The 14,027-nt window shown below is 42.7% G+C and overlaps 1 long non-coding RNA gene across 2 annotated transcripts in view; it reads right to left on the reverse strand.

The window, feature by feature from the left end:
- Window positions 1–2,952: 2,952 nt before the first annotated feature.
- LOC135227773 (uncharacterized) overlaps window positions 2,953–14,027 on the reverse strand; it is a 52,169-nt gene continuing 41,094 nt past the window's right edge. The window contains exons 3-5 of one of the 2 annotated variants that reach the window (XR_010317927.1): window positions 6,870–6,977; window positions 6,040–6,112; window positions 2,953–5,313 (exon numbers count right to left, since the gene is read on the reverse strand). This is a non-coding gene — a long non-coding RNA (uncharacterized LOC135227773). Of the gene's footprint in view, window positions 6,113–6,869; window positions 6,978–14,027 lie in introns of both variants that reach the window. The other variant, XR_010317926.1, reaches the window with a different exon arrangement.

The raw sequence follows: 14,027 nt of genomic DNA on the forward strand, positions 1-14,027 counted from the left end.
CTCACTGTCATGGGTCACTCGCTCTGGAGGAAGCCAGGTCCCATGTTGGGAGGCCACCCAAGTAGTTCCATGAAGAGGTTTTCATGGGGAGGGACTGAAGCCTCCTGCTAAGAATCAGCACCAACTTGTCAGCCACGTGAGGAAGCTGTCGTGGAAGCAGATCCTCCAGGCCCAGTCAAGTCTTCAGATCAGACCACCTGTCTATGCCACTCTCAAATTATTGACCCGAAGAAACCCTGTGAGATAAATATATGTTTATCTTTGTTTTAAGCTGCTGAGTTTTAGGAGATATTGTTACTTAGCAATAGAGAAGTAAAATTAATCAGTCGGAATAGATAGCCCTCTAGACTTCCATCATGAACTGTGGGAAACTATTTAACCTGTTGTGTGCCATCAAGGCAATTCTTACTCATAGTCCATGGGAGAAAGGCCTGGCGATCTGCTCCAGTAAAGAAAGCCTAGGAAACCCTATAAGGCAGTTCTGCTCTGTCCTGTAGGGTCAACATGAAAGTTAAAGTACTCACTCTCAACTCAAAAGTGTTGAGAAATATGTAGATTTGGTTTACCATAAATTTTCTTCGGATATTAAAAAAAAAAAGAATTGTTATTCTTTGGCAATTTTTCTTTGTCCCAGCTGCACAAAATTAAAAAAAAATTAGGCACACATAAAAAAACCAACAACTGTTCATGAGTAGCGTTTTAACTCTGGTTTTCAGCAATTTTTAAAATAACATTTTTATTGAGATATAATTTGCATAACATACTATTTAAAGTGCATAATTTGGTGGTTTTTAGCATATTCACAGAGTTGTGCAACCATCACCGTGGTCAATTTTAGAACATTTCATCACTTCAAAAAGAAACCCTGTACCCTTTAGCTATCACTCCCCATCCCCTCTATTCCCTCAGTCCCCTTCTCTAGGCAACTGCTAATCTATTTTCTGTCTCCATAGGTTTCCCTATTCTGGACTTTCCTATCAATGGAATCACATATAGTATGCGGTCTTTTGTGACTGGCTTCTTTCACTTAGCATCATGTTTTCAAGGTTCATCCATGTTGTAGCATGTGTCAGTACTTCATTCCTTTTTATGGCCAAATAATGTTCCATTTGTATGGATTGTTTGTCCATCCATCAGTGGATGGACATTTGGCTTGTTTCCACTTTTTGGCTATTATGAATAATAATGTACACATCCATTTACAAGTTTTTGTGTGGACCTATGTATTCAATTCTCTTAGGCATATACCTAGGAGTGAAATTGTTGGGTTATATGGTAACTGTGTTTAACCTTCTGAGGAACTACCAGACTGTTTTTCAAAGTGGCTGCACCATTTTACATTTCCACCAGCAGTGAATGAGGGTTCCAATTTTTCCACATCTTCCCCACCACCTGTCATTATCTTTATTATAGCCATCCTATGAGTTGGGATTGACTCAATGGCAATGCATTTAGTGGGCATGAGGAGTCCCTGGGTGGTACAAATGGTTAATATGCTCAGCTGCTAATCCAAAGGTTGGAGGTTCAAGTCCACCCAGAGGCACTTCAGAAAAAAGTCCTGGAGATTTCCTTCTTTAAAAAACACCCATTAATGAGGGCTGTGGGGACCATGGTCTCAGGGAACATCTAGCTCGATTGGCATAACATAGTTTATAAAGAAAATATTCTACATTCTACTTTGGTGAGTAGCGTTTGGGGTCTTAAAAGCCTGTGAGCAGCCATCTAGGATACCCCACTGGTCTCACCCCCTCAGGAGCAAGGAAAAATGAAGAAAACTAAAGATACAAGGGAAAGATTAATCCAAAGGACTAATGGACCACATCTACCACAGCCTCCACCAGACTGAGTCCAGTACAACTAGATGGTGCCCAACTACCACCACTGACTGCTCTGACAGGGATCACAATAGAGGGTCCTGGATAGAGATGGAGAAAAATGTAGAACAAAATCCTAACATAAAAAGAAAGACCAGACTTGCTGGCCTGACAGAGACTGGAGAAACCCTGAGAGTATGGCCTCAGGACACCCTTTCAGCTCAGTAATGAAGTCACTCCTGAGGTTCACCTTTCAGCCAAAGATTGGACAGGCCCATAAAACAAAATGAGACTAAATGGGCACACCAGCCCTGCGGTAAGGACTAGAAGGCACGTGACAGGAAAGCTGGTAATAGGGAGCCCAAGGTCAAGAAAGGAGAGTGTTAACATGTCTCGGAGTTGTTAACTAATGTCCTAAAACAACATGTGTTCTGTTTAATGAGAAACTAGTTTGCTCTGTAAACCTTTATCTACCCTGGTGGCATAGTGGCTAAGTGCTACAGCTGCTAACCAAAGGGTTGGCAGTTTGAATCCGCCAGGCGCTCCTTGGAAACTCTATGGGGCAGTTCTACTCTGTCCTGTGGGGTCACTATGAGTCAGAATTGACTCGATGGCAATGGTTTTTTTTAATGGTTACTGATATTGGACAACTTTCCATGTGCTTATTGGTTATCTTTTTATTTCTCAGCTATTTTTTAGAGCCATGTTATCATTGTCATTGTGAAGGGTGATGAATAAAAGATGCTATTTAAGTTTTTTTCTTGAATTGATGATTGGACATACTTGAGATTTAAGCAGAGTCTTCTCTTATCCAGTTTTGTATAAATGATTATGGATTTGGGGTTTCTCCCTTTAGAAGGTTAAAATTCTTTTTGCTTTATTAGAATACATCAGCAAGCTTGTTCCTGGAAAACTAATGTGTCTAATTCTGAAATCAGATGTGTTTTTAAAGACCAGTAAACCAAACTAAACCTGTTATCATAGAGTCGATTCCTACTCATAGTGACCCTAATAGGATAGAGTAGAACTGCCCCATAGGGTTTCCAAGGAGCGGCTGCTGGATTTGAACTGCCAACCTTTTGGTTAGTAGCCAAGCTCTTTAATCACTGCACCATCAGGGCCCCTAAGACCAGTAGGAAACAATAAAAGGAGCCCTGGTGCCACAGTGGTTAAGCACTCGACTGCTAACCAAGAGGTCAGCAGTTCAAACCCACCAGCTGCCCCATGGGAGAAAGATGTGGCATTATGCTTCCATAAAGATTTATAGCCTTGGAAACCCTATGGGGCAGTTCTACTCTGTCCTGTAGGGTCACTATGAGTTGAAATCAACTCCACAGCACACAACAACAGGGAACAAAGAAAACAATTGTGGTTGAGTCAATTCTGACTCATGGCAACTCCAGCACTTGTCGGTCAGTTTGTCATACTGTGGTGGCTTGCATGTTGCTATGATACTGGAAGCTATGCCACCAGTATTTCAAATACCAGCAGGGTCTCCCACGGTAGATAACTTGTAGACTAAGACAGACTAGGAAGAAGGGCTTGGAGATCTACTTTCGAATATTAGCCAATGGGAACCTTAGGAATCATGTAAAAATGGCTTGAGGGAGGTGTCTGACCTCTTCCAACCCCACAAGGGGGAAGGAGAACCAAGATCAACAACCCAAGGCTGACTTCTATGAGGTGGAAGTCCAACACACCTCCTCTCTCTGCCATCTTTACCAATTCTGACACCAACTCTCCCTCCTATAGCACTCTCTACTGGGTTCAATAATTCATTGCAATGGCCACACACAATTCACAAATCATACTCATGATTACGGAATTTATTAGGGAAGTAATAGTTACAATTCAGGTTTAAGAACTCTCAGCCCTTTCAACTCAGTAATGAAGTCACTCCTGAAGTTCACCCTTCAGCCAAAGATCGGACAGGCCCATAAAACAAAACAAGACTGGGGGGCACACCAGCCCAGGGACAAGGACTAGAAGGCAGAAGAGGACAGGAAAGCTGGTGATTGGGAATCCAAGGTTGAGAGGGGTGAGTGCTGACACGTCATGGGGTTGTTAAACAATGTCATAAAACAATCTGTGTACTAACTGTTTAATGAGAAACTAGTTTGTTCTGTAAGCCTTCATCAAAAGTACAAAAAAAAAAAAAAAACACTCAGGATGCAGTTCTTCCATCAGGATAACCTCTCCCCAGCGGTGCTCACAGGCACACCTCTCCATGGCCTTCAGTCTCTGCCCAAAGGCACTCAGCTTTCTCTCTCTGTGGCCTGGGAAGCCCACTACACAGTTGCCTGCTGCAGGGTCTCTCCTGCTGGTCTCTCCTTCCTTGGTGGTGATAGGCGCCTGCTCTCTGTTCTAGAATTGGCTCTCTCTTTTAAGGCAAAACTGACCAATCCCCTTGTTGTTGTGTTGTTGTTAAGTGCCGTCAAGTCAGTTCCAACTCATAGTGACCCTATGCACAACAGAATGAAACACTGCCCGGTCCTGAGTATCCTTACAATCGTTATTATGCTTGAGCTCATTGTTGCAGCCACTGTGTCAATCCACCTCGTTGAGGGTCTTCCCCTTTTCCCCTGACCCTGTACTCTGCCAAGAATGATGTCCTTCTCCAGGGACTGATCCCTTCTGACACGACGTCCAAAGTATGTAAGACATAGTCTCGCCATCCTTGCTTCTAAGGAGCATTCTGGTTGTACTTCCTCCAAGACAGATTTGTTTGTTCTTTTGGCAGTCCATGGTATATTCAATATTCTTCGCCAACACCACAATTCAAAGGCATCAATTCTTCTTCGGTCTTCCTTATTCATTGTCCAGCTTTCACATGCATATGATGCAATTGAAAATACCATGGCTTGGGTCAGGCACAACTTAGTCTTCAAGGTGACATCTTTGCTCTTCAACACTTTAAAGAGGTCCTTTGCAGCAGATTTACCCAATGCAATGTGTCTTTTGATTTCTTGACTGCTGCTTCCATGACTGTTGATTGTGGATCCAAATAAAATGAAATCCTTGACAACTTCCATCTTTTCTCCGTTTATCATGATGTTGCTCATTAGTCCAGTTGTGAGGATTTTTGTTTTCTTTATGTTGAGGTGCAATCCATACTGAAGGCTGTGGTCTTTGATCTTCGTTAGTAAGTGCTTCAAGTCCTTTTCACTTTCAGCAAGCAAGGTCGTGTCACCTGCATAACGCAGGTTGTTAATGAGTCTTCCTCCAATCCTGATGCCCCGTTCTTCTTCATACAGTCCAGCTTCTCGGATTATTTGCTCACCATACAGACTGAATAGGTATGGTGAAATAATACACACCTTTCCTGACTTTAAACCAGTCAGTATGCCCTTGTTCTGTCCGAACAACTGCCTCTACATCTATGTAAAGGTTCCTCATGAGTACAATTAAGTGTTCTGGAATTCCCATTCTTCGCAATGTTATCCATAATTTGCTATGATCCACACAGGGGTAGGCCACAATTACCCTATCATACAATCACCTGGGTGGGAATTACAAGACCATGACTAGAAAGGCCACATACAAAAGTAATTAATCATATCGCAGATCAGAACAGAATATTTGCTGATATAACGCTGGAAGATGAGCCCCTTAGAATGGGAAGCACTCAAAATATACAATGGCCACAACAATGGACTTGAACAGACTAATGATCCTGAAGATGGTGCAGACTGGACAACATTTCGTTCTATTATACAAGGGGGTGCCATGAGTCCCAACTCAACAACAACAATAGGGAACAATAAACTTATCATTTCATACCAAATTTTTAATATTCCATCAAGAAAAAAAAAACAGATAATCTCTTTCCATAGGTAGCGGCTGCCTGGCCTGAGTTTCAGGGCCTGTGGCTCCTTGTCCCTTCTCCAGAGGCCCAGAAAAAGATCCCAGCTCCCTCTGGTTGCCCCAATCCTGATACTGTTATGATGTCACTTAACTTACCACCTAATAGGCAGTCAGTAAATATCTGTGGAACAACTAGAAGCAAGGAATGACAAATGGATGAAGCTTCAAGCTCACACCGACATCCCCAGGACTCTGGGGTGATGCTAAGAGGCAGCTTTAATCTAACAGCACAAATGTGTAGAGGGTTTTCTGTTATCAGTTTTCTCTCAATAAAAGAGTAATGAATCTTCTTCTACAGAGTGGGACACCGAAACTCTGGCAGCACGCCCTTAAGTCTTAGAATGAATATACATATACTTACCACTTTACAGGGCTCCACATGGTCTCCAAGGGAGCAGCCCTCTTTAGCAGCACCTCCTCCATGGGGAAAGTAACTATATTATGGAGATTTAAGAAAGAAAAACAACAATACGCTGCTAAAGTACTTCCCTGGATGCTCAGCCCTTCCATCAGAACCCAAATCAAATCTAGCACTCAGGTAAAAGTCAGGGACAAGAGCACACCCACATTTATTAAATCTGTGGCCTGGGGGAAATATGAGTAAGTATTACCCTTAGGCACCAACCATCAAAAGACCCCTAGTGGCATAGTGGTTAAGCACTCTGCTGCTAACCAAAAAACTGGCAGTTCAAATCCATCAGTAGTTCCAGTGGAAAAAGATGTGGGAATCTGCTTCTGTAAAGATTACAGCCCTGGAAACCCTACGGGTAGTTCTACTCTGTCCTATAGGGCTACTATGAGTCAGAATCAACTTAATGGCAATAGTTTTGGGTTATTTTAGTTTTTTACCAAGCATTGCTTTATAAATGCGGAAGATAGCAGGAAGTTAGAAATCTATAACAAGTTGCCATCAAGTTGACACCGACTCATTCGACCCCCATATGTCAGAGTAGAGCTATGGCTCCATACGGTTTTCAATGGCTGAGCTTTCAGAAGTAGATCTCTAGGCCTTTCTTCTGAGGCACCTCTGGGTGGTCTCAAACCTCCGACCTTTCGGTTAGCAGCTGAGCATATTAACCATTTGTACCACCCAGGGACTCCTAGAAACCTATGGGGGAGTATAAAGATCTTTAGAGGGCAGAATATTATTCTCATCCTATATTTCTAATGTTTTATAGCATTTTGTCTCACCAAAAACTCCCTGTGTTCCAGCAGGCAGTGTGGTGAGGAGGCCTGCAGTCTGCGGCTGCCGTTGCCACTAGCTGTGTGTCGCTGGGCTGGTCACTTCACCTTGCTCATCTGTAACCAAGGGGGTTGAATTAGATGGCCTCTAAGTCCCTCCTGCTCCACCGTTGATGGGATGTGAAAGAAAATCACAAAGACTTTCCAGGAGGCAATGAGAATAAAAATCTAATGTACCACCATATAAATAAAACAAGACAAAAACCACATGATCTTATCAATTGATGCAGAAAAGCCATTTGACAAAGTCCAACATCCATTCGTGATAAAAAAAACTCTCAGCAAAATAGGAATTGAAGGAAAATTCCTCAAAGCCAACAGTCAACATCACTCTAAATGGAGAGAGCCTGAAAGCATTCCCCTTGAGAACGGAAACCAGACAAGGATGCCCTTTGTCACCGCTCTTATTCAACATTGTGCTAGAGGTCCTAGCCAGAGCAGTTAGGCTAGACAAAGAAATAAAGGGCATCCGGATTAGCAAGGAGGAAGTAAAATTATCTCTATTTCCAGATGACGTGATCTTATACACAGAAAACACTAAGGAATCGTCCAGAAAACTACTGAAACTAATAGAAGAGTTTGGCAGAATCTCAGGTTATAAGATAAACATACAAAAATCACTTGGATTCCTCTATATCAACAAAAAAGAACATCGGAGAGGAAATCACCAAATTAATACCATTCACAGTAGCCCCCAAGAAGATAAAATACTTAGGAATAAAGTACTAGTGCAAGAAACTAAAAAGGACCTACATAAGTGGAAAAACATACCTTGCTCATGGATAGGAAGACTTAACATAGTAAAAACGTCTATTCTACCAAAAGTAATCTATACATTTAATGCAATTCCGATCCAAATTCCAAGGACATTTTTTAATGTGATGGAGAAACAAATCACCAACTTCATACGGAAGGGAAAGAAGCCCCAGATAAGTAAAGCGTTACTGAAAAAGAAGAAGAAAGTGGGAGGCCTCACGCTACCTGATTTTAGAACCTATTATACAGCCACAGTAGTCAAAACAGCCTGGTACTGGTACAACAACAGGCACATAGACCAATGGAACAGAATTGAGAACCCAGATATAAATCCATCCACATATGAGCAGCTGATATTTGACAAAGGCCCAGTGTCAGTTAATTGGGGAAAAGATAGTCTTTTTAACAAATGGTGCTGGCATAACTGGATATCCATTTGCAAAAAAATGAAACAGGACCCATACCTCCTCACACCATGCACAAAAACTAACTCCAAGTGGATCAAAGACCTAAACATAAAGACTAAAACAATAAAGATCATGGAAGAAAAAATACGGACAACGTTAGGAGCCCTAATTCAAGGCATAAACGGAATACAAAATATTACCAAAAATGACGAAGAGAAACCAGATAACTGGGAGCTCCTAAAAATCAAACACCTATGCTCATCTAAAGACTTCACCAAAAGAGTAAAAAGACCACCTACAGATTGGGAAAGAATTTTCAGTTATGACATCTCCGACCAGCACCTGATCTCTAAAATTTATATGATTCTGTTAAAACTCAACCACAAAAAGACAAACAACCCAATCAAGAAGTGGGCAAAGGATATGAACACACACTTCACTAAAGAAGATATTCAGGCAGCTAACAGATACATGAGAAAATGCTCTCAATCTTTAGCCATTAGAGAAATACAAATTAAAACTACGATGAGACTCCATCTCACTCCAACAATGCTGGCATTAATCCAAAAAACACAAAATAATAAATGCTGGAGAGGCTGCGGAGAGATTGGAACTCTTATACACTGCCGGTGGGAATGTAAAATGGTACAACCACTTTGGAAATCTATCTGGCGTTTTCTTAAAAAGCTAGAAATAGAACTACCATACAACCCAGAAATCCTACTCCTCGGAATATACCCTAGAGAAATAAGAGCCTTTACACAAGCAGATGTATGCACACCCATGTTTACTGCAGCTCTGTTTACAACAGCAAAAAGCTGGAAGCAACCAAGGTGTCCATCAACGGATGAATGGTTAAATAAATTGTGGTATATTCACACAATGGAATACTATGCATCGATAAAGAACAGTGACAAATCTGTGAAACATTTCATAACATGGAGGAACCTGGAAGGCATTATGCTGAGTGAAATTAGTCAGAGGCAAAAGGACAAATATTGTATAAGACCACTATTATAAGATCTTGAGAAATAGTACAAACTGAGAAGAACACATACTTTTGTGGTTATGAGGGGGGGAGGGAGGGACGGCGGGAGAGGGTTATTTACTGATTAGTTAGTAGATAAGAACTACTTTAGGTGAAGGGAAGGACAATACTCAATACACGGAAAGTCAGCTCAACTGGACTGGACCAAAAGCAAAGAAGTTTCCGGGATAAACTGAATGCTTCAAAGGTCAGCAGAGCAAGTGGGGGGGGTTTGGGGACTAGCTTAAGGGGACTTCTAAGTCAATTGGCAAAATAATTCTATCATGAGAAAATTCTGTATCCCACTTTGAAATGTGGTGTCTGGGGTCTTAAATGCTAACAAGCGGCCATCTAAGATGCATCAATGGGTCTCAACCCACCTGGATCAAAGGAGAATGAAGAACACCAAGGTCACACGATAACTATGAGCCCAAGAGACAGAAAGGGCCACATGAACCAGAGACTTACATCATCCTGAGACCAGAAGAACTAGATGGTGCCCGGCCACAACCGATGACTGCCCTGACAGGGAGTACAACAGAGAACCCCTGAAGAAGCAGGAGAACAGTGGGATGCAGACCCCAAATTCTCAGAAAAAGACCAGACTTAATGGTCTGACTGAGACTAGAGGAATCCTGGCGGTCATGGTCCCCAAACCTTCTGTCGGCCCAGGACAGGAACCATTCCCGAAGACAACTCATCAGACATGGAAGGGACTGGACAATGGGTTGGAGAGAGATGCTGATGAAGAGTGAGCTACTTGTATCAGGTGGACACTTGAGACTGTGTTGGCATCTCCTGTCCGGAGGGGAGATAGGAGGGTAGAGAGGGTAGAAACTGGCAAAATTGTCACGAAAGGAGAGACTGGAAGGAGGGAGCAGGCTGACTCGTTAGGGGGAGAGTAAGTGGGAGTATGGAGTAAGGTGTATATAAGCTTATATGTGACAGACTGACTTGATTTGTAAACTTTCACTCAAAGCACAATAAAAATTACTATTAAAAAAAAAAAAGTCTAATGTAGCACTTCTCTTGCTAGCAGTTCCCAAGCCTGGCTATGCATTAAAATTTTCTGGAGAGCTTTGAAAAATCCCCATGCCCAAAACCAAATAATCAGAATTTCTGGAATATCAGTATTTTTAAAGTTGCCCAGAGGATTCCGATGTGCAGTGAAGGCTAAGAGTGGCTGGGTTAGTGACCATCAGCCTCACCTGCAGATGCTGGCTCAGTGAGGCCAGGGATGGGACTAGGAATTCTGCATTTAACAAAGTCCCCAGCTGACTCTGGGGCGTGTGAGAGTTTGAGAACCACTGATCTAGAACCGTCACCATCTGTGGGTATCCCTAGTTCATGGTCTTTGCTAGAAGACCCATCCTAGAAATTTCCCACAAAGCCTCTCCCCAGCCAATTAGAGTTCCATGTTGAACTTATCTGAAGAGAAATCTGCTTGCCTGCACTGTCAGCCAAGGGGATCAACTTGCCCTAGACGGTAATGCAGTGCAATTCATCCACCCGTTTTCATCAGATTATAGAATCATCATTTCTATTTTTCCCCTTGCTGACTACCCATGGTTCCATGAAGAATCAAAGGCTCCCCAAACTGAATTTAACACAGAAGTAGCTGAATTCTCTCAGGAGAAAACAGTCTCTGAATGGGAAGCTGGCCTCCAGCCCCAAGTACTGCTCACAAGAAAAAGCTATGCAGTCACTTCATCTTAACACCTCAGGTGATGCCTGTGGGGAGAAGAAAAAGCCACATTCACAGGGATAAGTGGAGAAAAGTATAAAGGTCTAGTCTAGTCTAGTCTCATCCTTGAGAGCTTAAAAATCTGCCTCGTTCCTACCCACAAAGACTGGTTCAGTTGGTCTAGGTTGGGGCCTGGGTATTGGCATTTTAACAAAAACCCAGTGATTCTAATATGCAGCAAGGCTGCATCACTGGTTGAGCTTCTTTATGTCCCATTCTCAGCACAGGTGCCTTCTCTCACCGTTGGGTTGATGCTATTTACATGAACATTCCAGGCAGCTTTCCACTTCCCTAGTGTCTTATTTCTCTAGTCCTGTGACAGCACATGACAACAATGAGCTGTAACACAAATACCACAAGTGAGTGGCTTTAAAGAACAGAAATTTATTTTCTCACAGTTCTGGAGGCTAAAAGCCCAAATCAAGGTCTCAGGTGTGTTAATTCTGCCCTTGCTGGTCACCCCAGGGGTTCCTCGTTCTTGGTGCTCCTCCTGGGGCATCTGTCTTCCCCAGTATGTGTGTGCCTCTGAGTCTGATCTACTCTTCTTACAACTCAGAAATGATTAGGTTTAGAATCCACCCTTCACTGGTAAGACCTCATCTGATTGGTTACATTATATTTGATCACATTATGGAAAGTGGTTACATTACATTTGTCAGGTATAGGGTATAGGGATTAGGATTCCAACCCATATTTGGGGAAAAGGGAGGACACACTTCAATCTATAACATTTATATTCACTTTCCTGCCACTGGCCCTTTTGTACAATAAAAGTAAACTACATCTAGCATTGTTCTAGGCAATGCTGACTGTGCTGATCACATGAGAAATTACAGTATTGAAGAACAGAATTAACAGTGGATTTTTTTTTTTTTTTCACCATACTGGTTAGCCAGTAGAGCGAGTATTAGCCTATGCTCTCAGCCAGAGAGGAGTCTCATGTCATACCTGACTGTAAGCTCTGGATCAATAAGCACTAGTGTTTTGTTTTGGGGTTTTTCATTTTGAGTGGTGCACATCATTCTATTTACTTCTCTATAGTGTTTGTGTTCTCACGGTGGTTGCTGTCTAAAACGTACAAGTGACAATGCTGAAGGTGCCACAAAAGTGGCCAAAGAAGAGTGTCAGGCTGGATGTCCAAAGTAACGCCATCAAGGAACAGGATAAGGGACACAGGATAAAAATCAGCCATCAGGTAGGGAGTACTGGAAACCCTCTGACGTGATAAACATCAGAGCACATGAGAAGAGATCAGAACTGTTAACAGGAACTAGAAGAACATGTAACGGGATACTCGTCACAACTTCAGGGCATTTGAAGAGAATGATGTCAAAACAGATCTCCTTGAGGCCATCCATGCTGCATTGCTCTGCTTTGGATAGAGTACACTATTGGTAAGGGTTCCAAGTTGCAGACAACAGAATCTACTCTAGTTACTAAAATCAGAAAAGCACTGATGATGGTCTTATTAAAGAGAATACAGAATTTCTAGGAGGGATAGGGAAACAGGTGGGTTGCTAATAGCCAGGAACCATGAGAATTCTAACAGAACTTTTCTAACAGAAATTCCATTATTGCCACCACCTGCCACTCAGCACCTATGACATTAGGAACCAGGCAGCAGAATCTCCCCCAGAGTTCTCCAGTCCGATCTCCCAATGTAGCTCTACCCCAGATTACTCACTTCCACCTTCTCAAGCTCGCCTTTTGAGTTTCACACGGCTGCCTGTGCCTGGCAGAGTTATAAGGAAGTCCAAGAATTGTGGCTTTTGGTTTTTCAGCCTTTATTGCTCAGGAAGGTGCACCTGACAGCAGTTACAGTGCACCCTGAGTGGCCAATCTGTAGGGTCTGCCACAGCTCCCATTTCCAGACGAAGTCACCTGTATGCCCTGATTCCCCTAAATATCTATAATATGATAAATGCAGACTTCTGCTCACCCGTAGATGGGTGAACACCTCAAAACTTCCATTTCTGTGGTGTCACCATCTTTGTTCAACAATATTTATTTTACAGCTATTTGAGTTTTCATTGCACTTGCCCTTTTTTTTTTTTCTCAGATGAGTAGAAAACAGAGACATGAAGGTAGTGATACTCGTGAGAAGTGTGGGTTTCATAAATCTGATAAAACTGAAACAAAGATGAAAATTACCAGTACCCAAAGTGGTGAGTCTGTACCTTCAATGAGAACCCCTATTGGGAAAAAAAAGGTCAACTTCCTATTCACAAGTAAAGAACATGTTTCAACTGCTAGAACTATATTATGAAGACTATGTCTACTGGGCAAAGGTGTCATTAGGAATTTTATAGTCTTGTTTGCCTTTCTGAGAGTGGAACCCCCATTATAATGGAAGGCTATTTCTAACCTTTGCACATCTCATTTGGATGCATTTTCCAGAAGCCATTAGGTGTGAAATTAGATCTTCATTCTACAAAGAGAGAGAAGTAGGCCAACGGATTGGAGAGAAGAAGAAGGGGTGCAGGTAGGGCCCACTCACGTTGCCTCCCCTTCCTCTGCTCCCCACCACTCACCACTTGGGCCCTGCAGCTGCCAGCCCAGGGCCTCTTCCTTCTCGGTTATCAGCCTCGTGCCTCATGTGGCAGCCCAAGAAGGCAGCATTCCCAGGCACTCTATGGTCGGTCTTTGTCTCTCACTCCTGCTGGTCCCAGGCCCCCTTGTCTGACTGGGAGCAAGGTGAGAACAATGGGGAATGGCAGCTGAAAGCTGAAGGAAAGGTTCTCTTCTCTTTTACCACAAAGAGGGTTTTGGGAGGAGGCTTGTGTGTGAGTGGATTCCACCTACTCCTCCATCAGTGCTTATGAAGTGTCTATTGTGCGCAAGTCCCTGTGTGGGCTTTACAGAGGAGAGCCTTTGTCCTGTGTGTGTCTCCTTCTTTGTTGCCTACAATGAAATCTCCTTTCATCTTCTAATGTCTGCTCATGTTTACAAATTGACTTTCCCCTGTGTCATTTCCATCTGAGAGACAGTAGTGATTTCCAGCAGAGCACCACAGCTTACATTGCTGAGGAAGCCACCAGCAGGCCCCATGAAGCAGCAAACCATTGGCCTTAAAGCTAATTCACTTTTTTTTTTTCCTTAATAGCTTGGGACTTCTCCAAATAACAAGAGCTCCAGATAACAAGAGCTGACAGCAGTGGTGCTGGCCCTAACTG

The sequence above is a fragment of the Loxodonta africana genome, chromosome 15 (assembly GCF_030014295.1).
Source record: "Loxodonta africana isolate mLoxAfr1 chromosome 15, mLoxAfr1.hap2, whole genome shotgun sequence".
NCBI lineage: Eukaryota > Metazoa > Chordata > Mammalia > Proboscidea > Elephantidae > Loxodonta > Loxodonta africana.